This window comes from Mauremys mutica, chromosome 3 (assembly GCF_020497125.1).
Source record: "Mauremys mutica isolate MM-2020 ecotype Southern chromosome 3, ASM2049712v1, whole genome shotgun sequence".
Classification (NCBI taxonomy): Eukaryota; Metazoa; Chordata; order Testudines; family Geoemydidae; genus Mauremys; species Mauremys mutica.
Window position 1 is genome coordinate 133,467,698 of NC_059074.1, and position 13,208 is coordinate 133,480,905.

General features: G+C 41.7%; 1 long non-coding RNA gene across 1 annotated transcript in view; it reads left to right on the forward strand.

Moving 5' to 3' along the window:
* LOC123367198 overlaps window positions 1-13,208 on the forward strand; it is a 50,182-nt gene that overhangs the window by 15,479 nt on the left and 21,495 nt on the right. Inside the window, exon 2 of the long non-coding RNA XR_006578350.1 lies at window positions 7,623-7,697. This is a non-coding gene — a long non-coding RNA (uncharacterized LOC123367198). The remainder of the gene's footprint in view (window positions 1-7,622; window positions 7,698-13,208) is intronic.

A 13,208-nucleotide genomic window follows, 5' to 3' on the forward strand; every position in this document is an offset into this window, starting at 1 on the left:
CAAGATGCCAAGTAACCAGGCTGGCAGCTTATGAAAGACGTAAACCTGCTTTCAACTGCCTCATGCCAAATCAAAGGAGGCTGTACTATGTACTCTCACATGCCCACATCCCAGTACTGAGAAATGAGCAAGTGACCCCATTTACCTCTCACCGTGAAGAAACACAGAAGCAAGTGATGTGTTGTCACCATCCATTTAGAAATTCAGGCCTCATCCAGGATGAATGGTGAAACTGGTCTGTTAACTATTATCAAATAGCAATTTGCTAGTGGTAGTTTCCACAGTTATCAGTATAAATATTATAGTAGTACCAATCGACCTCCACAAAGACTATGCAGAACACCTAGCCGTATGGGGCCCCATACATTTAGTAAGACAGGCTCTGCCTGGAAGAGCTTATAGATTAAGACAAGATGTGGGGATGGGGGAGGAGGAAATACTATTAATCCCATTTGACAGATGGGAATTTAGGCACAGAGAGGTTAAGGTACTGCCCAAGGTCAGACAGGAATTCTGTTGCAAACCTGTGAATGGAACCCCATTCTCACATCCTAAATCACATCCTAACTACAAGACCACCCTTCCTGTGCTAGATGCCACAAAAACGCCAAAGAAGGTACAGTCCCTGCCCCAAAGAGCTTACCACCTAAAAACCAACAAGAGCTTGACATCTAAAAATATGAGAGGAAAAACATCTAATTCCAACCACATGACGACAGTTTCCTGCCATCCTCTTGGTCAATGTGGCATGTGTATCTGTGACGAGAAGATCGTATGATACATCTGATGTGTAGTTGCCCATTGTGACTATGCCTCGCTGTTCTCTCTGCCATACCACAGCTTATTTGAGGCCTGAGGTGGCCCAGCTGGCCTATCAGCACCACTCAGCTGCATCATATTCTTTTCTTCATTGACAGCACAGACAGTGCTGCAGCACTGATTGCTCTTTTAGTGAGACCCCAACTTCTTTGGGCCTGTCTTCTGTCTCTAAGTAGAACAACAGAATCAGAAATGTAGGGCTGCAAGGGACCACAGGAAGTCATCTAACCCATCCCCCACACTGTTTAGGTATACCTAGACTATCGCTGACAGGTATTTGTCTAACCTGTTCTTAAAAAACACCTATGACAAGGATTTTACAACCTTCCTAGGTAACACGTTCCAGTGCTTAAATATCCTTATAGGTAAAACGTTTTTCCTAATATCTAACCTGAATCTCCTTTGCCGCAAACTAACCCGATTACTTCTTGGCCTATCCTTGGCGGACACGGAGAACAATTGATCGTCAGGCTCTTATAACAACCTTTTACATAGTTGAAGACTTATGTCCCCTCCTTAGATGTAATTTCCAGCTTTCCAATCAAGCTAGTGTGCAAAAACTAGAGGTATAGCCCTCACAGCACAAGCAGCAGGATGGGATAGCCACCTGAGTACAATCACATCTGAAATTCTAGGTGCATACTCTGGTGGCCATCCTCTCTCACACCGCTGCACTGCTGCTACACTGCTGTTTTTAGTGCATTAGCTCAATCAGAGCTAGCGCTGGTAAGTCTACCCAAGCTGGCAATTACGCCTCCAGCTCCACTGTGGACATACCCTTGGGTCTTCTCTTCTCTAGAATAATGCCCAGTTCTTTCAACCTTTCCTCATAGATCCTGTTTTCTAAATCTCTGCTCATTTTTGTTGCTCTCTGTGCTCTCTGCAATTTGCTCACATCTTTCCTAAAGTGTGGCACCCAGAATTGGACATAGTACTTCAGCAGAGGCCTCACCAGTGCCAAGCAGAGCAGAACTATTGCCTCTGGTGTCTTACATTTGACATTCTTGTCAGCACATCCCAGAATGACATTCCGGCTGCATCACATAGTTGACTCATGTTCAGTTTGTGATTCACCATGACCCTCAGATGTTTTTCAGCAGTTGCAGAAATAAGGGGGGGGGGGGGAGGGAAGAACAAGGTGAAAAAGACAGCAAAAATCTCACAAAAATTATAAAAAGGATCATTTTTAATATGCAGGGGAGGGAGGACAGAGAATAATTAAAATACAATTGCTTTTTTTTAAAGTTCAGTATTTTATCCAAAATATTTTTGTCAGAAAAATAATTTAAAAACACAGTAAAATCTATAATTGCTTGATTAGCTGTGTCCTACTTATTGTTTGAGAGGGTCGCTGGGTTGGGAACAGAGCTGAAACCACCCAAATGCTGTCTGAGCAACTCTCAGACCTGCTGGCTGAGGATAGTGGTGGTGGACAACAAGAGGGAAAAGCATTGTGGGATGGAGCTGAGAGGACTGTCTGCACCAGTACAGCAGCAACACCTAGTTGTGGAGAAGCATCTCAAGTCTTGCCCAGAGCTGATGCAGTCACTGAGTGGGGTTTTCAAAAGCACTCAGCACTGACATAAAACTGATCCCACAGAAGTCAGTAATAAGACTTCTTTTGATTTCAATGAGCACAGAACCAGGCCAATGCTGAGTGCTTTTGAAAAATCCCACCCACCGTGGTTAATGAGAACACATGGGAACATTCAAGCCCCTTTTGTGTGTGGACGCAAACATCCAGCTTCCTTATTGTGATGAGCCTTGCGCAGGTATTGACAGCTGTGCAAAGTGAGGGCAAGGTGCGTGTAAATGGTTACCTTCTGATTTTGTAGTGTTTTACACACACTTTACTCTGATGTTTATGACCACACAAGGTGTAGAGCAAAAAGAGAATTTGGCCCAATTTTTTTAATAAGAATTCCAGGTGCTTTGATGGGTACTGCAAGCGCCTGCATTCTCCAGTACAGACGGGATTACAGAGTGCTAAAATGTGTCCCATAGCCACATATGTTTAATATGCAGGTGCAGCCTATGTGTCCCATCATGCACTGCTCTATCTTGGCAAGAGTGATCTTTCACATTGGTGTAATGATTCAACAAGATCATGCATTCAGATTAGTACCCAGTGGAGAAGTCTGCTCTGACTGCACCACTTAGGTAGTCAAATTCCTCTTCTTGGACTCAAGGGTGTGGCCCTTGTGCCTTGACCAGTTGCCAGTATGGCCTTTGGGCTAATTTTGAGTACCTCTGCTCAAGCATGCTACACATTTACTCTCTGCCTACAAATGACAAAAGGGCGTGAATCTAGTTACTATCATTTTCACAATGTGCTGACTTAGCTATAGTGCCGTCGGGCAGTTTACAGTAAATTTATTTCACTTCTCAAATACTATTTCCTTAAGTGCAATGAATTGTGTGCAGGGAATTACTGACAGTTCCTCTTCCTTTGCTTTACCATACCAACCAGTTCTCATTGTGGCAGGGCTGAGATACTGAGAATTGACAATCTGCTCCCTAATCTGTATTGTGGTAGCACCTGGAAGCCTCAGCCAGGTTGGAACTCTATTGTTATGGCTACTCTACAAACACACAGTAAGATACTGCTTCTGCCCCCAAAAGCATACACAGAGAGATGTAAGTGGCTGTTGCAAGCTTTTAGTTTTGAAGCAGCACAAGAGAGCTTTCAAATGAGAAATTAAAGAACTGTGACCACCACCTATCACCTGTAAAGCAAGGCAGTGTTGTTGTCACCATTCACCCTTATGAATTACACTTTCACACACTTCAGATCCATTCTATTTTACCTACCTTTGGTGAAGCCCAGGGCTTTGCTCCTACTAAATGCCATTCAAAGACTTGCAGTATTGTGTTACTCATGTCTCCTTCACTTGATTGCAACTCTGCCTCTCATCATAGTTCACTTTTTCCTTGGATGTAGCATAGCCTGGATTCTTGGCACTGATATGCCAATGATCAATACAAAGCAAAGGATCTTCTATTGCTGAGTAAGGTTAAGGTCTAGCAAGAATGGGGGACTTGGGAGACTCCCTGTTTCCTGAAGAGGACACAATTTGTTCTTCATAAGCAGAAGCTGGGCTTGGGCAGTCCTTGTGTGATGGAGTGGATAGTGTCAGCTGAAAAATAATGTGATATGGATGGGATTATTGAAAATTTGGAAACATCAGCTAAAGGAGAATGACCTATTGTCCAACAATTATGCAAGGGGAGGCAGAGATGCCCTGGGGGAGGGAAGGATTCTAACTTCATTTCAAACAGAGACATCTATTTATTAATGAATCAGCACCAGCAAGAAAGAAAGCAATTGTCTTTGGAGAAGGCAGGTAAATCATCTATGAAAGTTCCAACAAGATTTTACATTAATGCTTCTTAAGAGATGGGAGGTGGAAATCCACCCTGTTTTCCAAGGAAAATGGAGATTTACCCACTTCTCAGGAGAATACACCTGCACAGACATTGAAGTCCCACGTTTTATTCAAATAGGAACAGGATAGTTATTTTGACAACACTGGTTAAAACCTGACCTTTTCAAAGAAATCAAAGACATAATTTGCAGACCTGCATAGACACTAGGAGAGATTCCTGGTAGAGAAGGAGGTGGGGACTCTCTGCAAGACTGAAACTCAGCGGCACAAGGGGCTGGAACTCAGACAATGAGGTGAATCGAGAGGGGTGGGGGGAGGGCCTGAGACTCTGCCTGACAGTGCACTAATGATGTGAGCACCTGATATGTGATAACTTTAAAGGTTTGGGCCTACCTAGGCAAGGCTTAGGAACCATAGGCACAGGTATGTTTTGTGTGCCATTCACCTTTGATTTCGGTTGGTTTTTATTTAAGAACCTTTTGGATCTTAGACTGTGTCTGGCACAGTGCACCACAGTTTGTCCAGAGGAGAGGTCAGCAACCCTTCATCATCTGGGGAGACAGATTCTGCACCTAAGCCACACTCAGGTCCTCAGTGAAAGGCTCAGGCAGGGGTTCTGTCTCATAGGTGTGGTCCATGCTCTGGCTGGATTCTTCCTTAATGTTCTTTCATATATAAAAAGAGTAATCATCTAATTTAACAAGTCATTCAGACTGAAAGTAAGGAAAACAATCCAAAAAAGAACTAATGTAAAATCTCCCTACAAGAGCATCATGTGTTTGCCTTGTTTTATCTGAACAGCCATCTAGAAAGTAAAAGTGCTTTCCAAAATGGAGGGCCTCACAGCACATTGGCAGAAAGCCTCCTGTCATTTAAAGGCATAGAACATAGAAAACTGAATGATAACACTTTCGACAAGCATACATAAACCCTTGCATCCTGAAGCATGCAGTGTGCAATCACGACAGGCAACAAACAAACCTGAGGGCGGGGCTGGCTCCAGGGTTTTTGCCGCCCCAAGCGTCGGGAAAAATAATAATAATTTAAAAAAAGCTGCGATTGCAATCGGCGGCAGCTCCACTGCACCGCTTTCTTCTTCAGCGGCAATTCGGTGGCAGGTCCTTCCCTCCGAGAGGGACCGAGGGACCTGCCTCTGAATTGCCGCTGAAGAGCCCGATGTGCCGCCCCTTGCCCTTGGCTGCCCCAAGCACCAGCTTGCTGAGCTGGTGCATGGAGCCGGCCCTGCTTGAGGGGCAAGGTGACATCTTGTGACAGTAGATCTTTCCTCATAGATCTAATATGGCTCCTCAGCCACAGAAATGCAGCTCTCTCTGGGGTGCAGGACCGGCTCTAGGAACCAGCAAAGCAAGCATGTGCTTGGGGCAGCACAATTCCAGAGGCGGCATTCTGGCCATTCTTTTTGTTTGTTTGTTTTTGCTTGGACGGCATTCCAGCCGCCTGTGGTTTTTGTTTGCTTGGGCAGTTGTGCTCTTGGAGCTTGGGGTGGCAAATTTTTTGCTTGGGGCAGCAAAAAACCTAGAGCCAGCCCTGCTGGGGTGGAACCAAGCAGCAGTTTACAGCACCTAGCATAATGGGGCCCCATCTTCATTGGTCCCTAGGCACTACTGCAATAAACAATTAATAAATATAAATACAACAAATAAAAATGGTGCAGAATAGTTTAAAAGGAACAACCATTGTCTAGCACTTCAAATGGTGAAGGAGAAGTTTCTCCTCCTAGAAGCTGATGCAATAGTTTAAAAAAAGATGTCTACTAATAATATCAGTACTACCACTGCTACTTGAGACTCTGAAACAGAATCATCCTGCTGTCATCTGGTCAGAAGAATGATCTGCCTCCACTGTATGAGGCCAACTTCATATTACGTACTAATGCCATATGTTGCACTTTCTTCCTCTTCTCACACTCTGACTGCATATTGAGCAAACAACAAAACCCCCTCACTGTGTCTGTTTCAGCCCATACTAATTTTATATAGTCTTTAAAAAACTTAAAAAGAAGAACTGATTTCTGAGATTTTCCTATTGCAGGAAACTTTGACAACTATTGTCTTTTTGCGTGTTTGCTTGTTACAGCTGCTGTTTCTGGAACTGCAGGGCAGTTCCTCATTGACTAAAGTACTTGATTCAGGGCCAGGCTTTCTCAGCTTTCTTACTGGCATTCAGGATTACTAATTTTTACAAGTAATTGCATATAGAAATTAGGCACAGAATTGCATGAGTATTTTTACATGCATCCCTGGACTCCTGGAATTTTAAAAATCAGGCTGACAACGTTCAGTGAAAAGTAGGGCTGTTGATTAATCACAGTTAACTCACACAATTAACTCAAAAAATTAATTGTGATTAAAAAAATTAATCACAATTAATCACAGTTTTAATCGCAGTGTTACGCAATAGAATACCAAATGAAATTTATTACATATTTTTTGATGTCTTTCTACATTTTCAAATATATTGATTTAAATTACAACAGAGAATACAAAGTGTACAGTGCTCACTTTATATGATTATTTTTATTACTAATATTTGCATTCTAAAAATGATAAACAAAAGAAATAGTATTTTTCAGTTCACCTCATACAAGTAGCGGGCAGAATTATCTTCTGCAAATGTAAACAAACTTGTTTGTCTGAGCAATTGGCTGAACAAGAAATAGGACTGAGTGGACTTGTAGGCTCTAAAGTTTTAGATTGTTTTGTTTTGGAGTGCAGGGTTTTTTGCATAATTCTACATTTGTAAATTCAACTTTCATGACAAAGAAATTGAACTACAGTACTTGCAATGGGGGAATTGAAATATACTATTTGTTTTTTACAGTGCAAATATTTGTAATAAAAAATAAATATAAATTGAGCACTGTACACTTTGTATTCTATGTTGTAATGGAAATCAATATATTTGAAAAATGTAGAAAACATCCAAAAATATTTAAATAAATGGTATTCTATTATTGCTTAACAATGTGATTAATCGCAATTAATTTTTTTAATTGCTTGACAGCCCTAGTGAAAAGTAATAACAGATGTGATATACAGTATTGACAAAAAACTAGTATTCAACTACCACAGGGGCACCTAAACCATCCCTTATAGCCTGATGCCTAACTTAGCCTTAACATGTCCAGTGAAGATGATTTCACAACCTTCCTTGGCGGTTTTTTCCATACAATTTTTCTGTACAGCTTTCCATATAATTTTTTCTATGACTCTTCTTACAATTCTTTCACCAGTTCTTTAGTATGAGGGCCATCTACATGAATGTAGGGATGTATTTGTTCCTGAGGCAATCAGTTGTTTGCGATAATATGATATTTCACACTACTATAGCGATTTTTAGATCCAGCTCTTAGTTCATTTTCCAAACATTAATGAATGTTTTATCCCCATGTTACAGATATGAAAATCCAAACAAATCTGTGGCAGAGCCAGGAATAGATATTAGAAGATTCTGAATTCCTCTGTGTTGCAAGTAAGAACTTTGATTTCTTCGTGTCTCTGTGCTCAAGTCACACCTACCTGCATCAGAAAAAAGACACTTTTTAAAAAATGTGTATGCCTCATTATATTCTGCTTTGATAATATAATAATTTATACTTCCCCCTTATAATTAAAAAAAAAAGTACTGCAGGATGCTACAGCAATGATCCCAAATGCTGCACTAATATTATTCTAAATGACAGCATTTTGGACTATTATTACAGAATATGCTAACATAATTTTGTAAAACAACTCTACTTTTCATGCAGAGCTCAAAACACTCTACAAAATTAATTAACATTGCTCTACTTCCCATGTCAGCTTTCGATTTTTGATAAACCCTAATTATGTGGGAGAGTTTTTATCAATGTAATAGTTTAATTGTAACCATATTTGTCATTTCCCATCCCCTGCCTTTGCGTCTTATTCAAATATGCTTATGCTATGTTATACTACGCTGCCAACACCTGTGACCTGACCGTTGCTTTGTTTATACCTGCCAGCATGTTTCTTGTGGTTGTCAGTTGAACTGCATGGAAGTAGCTGGACTGTAGGTGTGTGCACATGCTGTACACAGTCAACTATTTGACACTCCATTTGTGCCCCAAATCTGAGGAGAGGCCCCTGCATTCATAAACACCACACTGTAAAACAGAATAGTGATTTAAATGGAGTAGGCAGGGAGATTTAGTCTACAAAACTAAAAAATTACCTACTTCATTGTATAAGTCATTTGGCCTCTAATTCTTGCCCATGGGAATCACCATCTCAAGGGCTTTGATATAGGAGGTATACGGCTTGTATACCTCAGCATACATGTCCTGTGGGCAACATTACATAATGTGGCTGACATTTTTACATTGTGTTTCATCCCGCTTTCTCTTCACAACCTCCTGGATCCCTCCCCTCTAACTTCATCCACTAGGATCATGTTATTGAGCAAACTGTATATAATAGCAGGTATTCTTCAGAAGATTACGGGGACATTGCAGGTGGAGTCAGTGCCATGTCTCAGTCAACTTGTAAGTGCATTTCAAATTGCTAATCCAAGAGTAGTTGTTTGCAAGCAACAGGGCAGGTCCTTTTGCCTCTGCCCTCTTTGGAAATGTTAGATGGCAATTCAGCAGCAGATTTCAGCTTCAGTTCCAGAGCAGAACAACCCACATACCGCCTTCCTTTTCTCCCACTTATAACCCTCTGGTCCTCCCTATGTTTTTCAAGTTACTTTGCCTTTCCACTGCTACTTGCTTTGTGGTGTCCCTTCAATATTTGTGATAGACAGACTGTGGTGAAAAGTATCTTAGATAAAGAGAATCATTCATTTATGCCATGCTAGTTTTTGTCTATAACTGGGCTGGCAATCTCAGAATTCATACATCTTTTTAATGCTCTTCTCAATGTCGTCTTAATACTGTAGTTCTCTCTCCATCCCCACTGGTTACATCTTCACCTACATCTCAGAGTCCTCTGAGCAGTAGGTGTAAATATATATGTATGTGTATCAGGGCCGGCACCAGCGAAGGAAGCAGGTGCCTGGGGCAGCCAATAGAAAGGGGCGGCAGTCCGTCCGTTGTTGGGGTGGCACGTCCTGGTCAGCGGTGGCGGCACTTCGGCGGCAGGTGAATCGGCCCGCTTCAGTCTTCGGGGGCACTTCGGCGGCAGGTCCTTCACTCCCTGTCTTCCTCTTCGGCAGCAGCTCAATTGGGTTTTTCTTTTTTTTTTTCCCCACCGCTTGGGGCAGCAAAAAAGCTGGAGCCGGCCCTGGTGTGTATAAATATGTTACACATGAAAATGACGACTGTGGAATTAAATCTACTTTGCAACAATTCTGCCTGTTCCTGCTCCATACCTGAGTGGGGAACTTTTTTAAACAGATGTGTGAAATAAGAGGTTTCTTCAATCATCATGGTGAAGGGGTAGGTGAGCCTGTGGCTTGCCCACTCATTCCATTTTCAACAGGGAGTACATAACAGCAAAGAAAATGTTAAGCTTAGAGTACAGGAAAATTCAATCTATAAAATTATATAGGCGATTTTTGGATGTCATTTGGTCCTATAATAGTTACTCTTAGGCTATGCCACACCATACTATAGCATGTTTTGCAATACTGGTTTTGCAGGGTTTTCTGTTATATATAGAGATGGACCTGGATGTGTCCCCTAAATCCAAACATCTCTGAACTTTGTGATGAATCAGAGATTTGAATTTTACAGAAATCCCATTTCTCTGACTTGAGGGTTTGAAAATCTGCCTGTAGAACTGATTTTTGCAGAAAGAACTGATGTCTTGCAGTATTCCCTTTGATTCAGATGTACAAAGCTTCTTTTATCTCTCATCTCCATCCCTCATGGAGCTAGAAGTATTCTTTCTGTACCATTTTCTCTTCCACTCCCTCCCGCCTAGCCCCCCTTGAGGCCCTGTATCATAGATATATTTCATCTGTTTTGGAGAAAAGGGGTGAGAACCGGTGGAGCCTACAGTAGCTGAAAGAAAAGATGGATGTATCTAGCACATGCCAAGAAAATAAACATGAAATCTCAAGCGTTGTCTGATTCCCAGGAATTCTGAGAAACTTGCCACTTTCTCACTTTGATTTGCTTATTTTACAAGCTCAAAGAATAAAGTATTGGATGTTACACAGCAGCTGCCCCAGGAAATAATTCACTCATTCCACCACTCCAGACTTCAAGGAAAAAAATCAGTGAAGGGGGGGGGAGCCAATTTCTCTGCAAAATATCCAGTTTCTCAGTCACTTTAACAGTCTCTAAGTGAAAAGAATGTTTTGGTTTGGTGTCCTTCCAATTCTCGTGGTTTAACTGAGGATTTTGGAGAATGTATTTACTACATAGCTAACTGCTAGAACAGATTTATCCTGCAGTTTGGGCCTTGCCATGTGCTGAATGATTATACAGGCCTGGAGGGAGTCTGAAAGCATAAACATTTACTTCATAAAAGAGATTCTGCAGACAGGAGGCCAGAGACAATTGACTCTGGGTAATCATTTGTGCTTCGCTTAAAATAAATAAATAAATAAATAAATAAAAATCCTCAGTTGCCAGAAGCCATAGCGGAGACACACAAACACTTCAGGAACACAGGCCTTTTCCATAATGGGCAGTGAATAAATCAGGACTGGTCTAGGAATAAAGCTGCCAGTTGGCTGAATGCTATTCACAGAGTTCTACAATCCAACCATCCGCCTCGTGTTTAATATAGAGATAAACCCAATGAAGATTAGAGATTCCTGCATGCAATGCTTTGTCTTGACTTGGGTAGGCAAATTAACAAAAAAAATATGCTTTTGGACCTTGTTGAACCAGTGGGGTGATTCATCATCATTTTGCTGTTCTCCTGTGGGCTCTGAAGAGTTTTCATAGGTTCCCATTCCAGTTCAGACTAAGTAGAAATATCTCCAGTATCAAATGTACAGTATTATGCTCAGATACCACAGTGATAGGTGCCTTTGAAATACACAGGCAGGTTTCCCTTAGAGGCATACTTTCCTTCCACCCTTGCACAGAATGGAGATCAAATGCAGAAAGAGAATAGGAGCTTAATTGTCATCCCTTGGGGGCTTCATTCCCATCACCATACTCCTCCAGCCTGTTGTTTCCCAAGTCTGTATCCCTTACTCCTATAGATGCTAGGCATTTTTCTGTCCTTCTCCAGAGTGCAAGATTCCTCCCCCCCCCCCACCCCCAGCTCTCTCTGCTTCTCACTGACCCCCAATTCCCCTCAAAAAACTAAAGAGCAGAAGCTGGGAAAATCCATCATTTTCACGGACTATATTTCTCACACTAAAAAACACATATGTATGTGAATTGCCATAACAAATGGTGAAATGTTGCCCCTGTGACCCGACAAGGCTTGCCAGCCATCCTGAAATGTATGGGTCAGCCCCAATTTTCAAGCCTTGCCTGACTTGCAGAGCTTGAGGATGATTGAAGACTGTGACTTCATGTGTAGCTTCACAATTGACCACCACCAGTGTGATGTGTTGGAGCAACAAGGTCATGTGTGAAGTAAAATATTGTGACAACTTCCTGGCACCACATTGCACTTTTGTCCTGCAGAAAAAAATGGATAAGAGACCCAGTCCCATCTATCAAAATAACTAAGCAAAGACAAAGCATAAAGAGGACTTAATAGTCATCTCTGGGATGTCCTTCCAGATGATGATTTGCTGAGGATGAAGATGAACTAAACTACAGCTTTCTGGTGAGCTGGTGTGATGATAGAACCTCACTGTTCCAGGGAACGCCTATTGCTTTGCTAGGAAAAGCATTAGAGCTGGGGTAGTCAATTATTTTTTGTCACAGTCCAAATTTCTTGGTCAAGGTATAATCAAGATCCAGACTTCAGAGAAACATTTTTCACACCACAATAACAATAATGATAATAAGTAAATAAAAAGATGTCATGGTCCATTCGAAAGCATCTGGTGGTACAGATTTGGCCTACAGTCCACCTATTGACTATCTATGTATTAGAGAGTTTGTGCTTGTGAAACACTTTGAAAATGCAAAGCACTATATAGCTGTAAAATATTATTTTATGGTATAGGACCTATGAAGCCCTAATTGGTCTCGGGCACAACTGTCCCTCTCTGCCGTCACAACTACTGTGATCTTCTGCTGGATTGCTTTTGCTATCAGTTCCTGGTGTTGAGCTCTCCAAGGTCAATGGCTCCACAGTTTTAGAGAAAGATCAGAATCTAAGGGTGAAGGCCTCTCTCTCTCCAAGTGCCCCAGGATCTGATATGGTAAGCTCTGGGCCACAGTACAAGACTTACCTTTTATAACTCCCCTCTGGACTATTTTTCCATCTGGATACATAGGTGAATTTAACAGTCATTTTTAGACCTTAACTTCACTGATTTTGTATTTGTAGTAGAATGTAGCCACATGCAAAGGCAATGGGTGCTGGTTTTTACTATACTGTGATGCAATAAACAAACAACAGTGGCAATTGGTGTTGCCTGCTGTCTCAATTAACTTTGTTTAAACAGAGCCCATTACCTTGCATAACCAGTGACTAGAAAGGATGCTGTATGGCCATCAGTGATTTGAGGACTTAAAAATGGGCAAGGACATTTAGAACTATAGGATCTCAGAGGTAGCTAAAGGCCTTCTTGAAGTTACAAAGAGTCCTGTGGCACCTTAAAGACTAACAGATGTATTGGAGCATAAGCTTTGGTGGGTGAATGCCCACTTCATCAGATGCTTGTAATGGAAATTTCCAGAGGCTGGTATAAATATGCAGGCAAGAATCAGTCTGGAGATAACGAGGTTAGTTCAATCAGGGAGGATGACGCCCTCTTCTAGCAGTTGAGGTGTGAACACCAAGGGAGGAGAAACTGCTTTTGAAGTTGGGAAGCCATTCACAGTCTTTGTTTAATCCTGAGCTGATGGTGTCAAATTTGCGAATAAACTGAAGCTCAGCAGTTGCTCTTTGAAGTCTGGTCCTGAAGGTTTTTTTGCTGTAAGATGGCTACCTTTACATC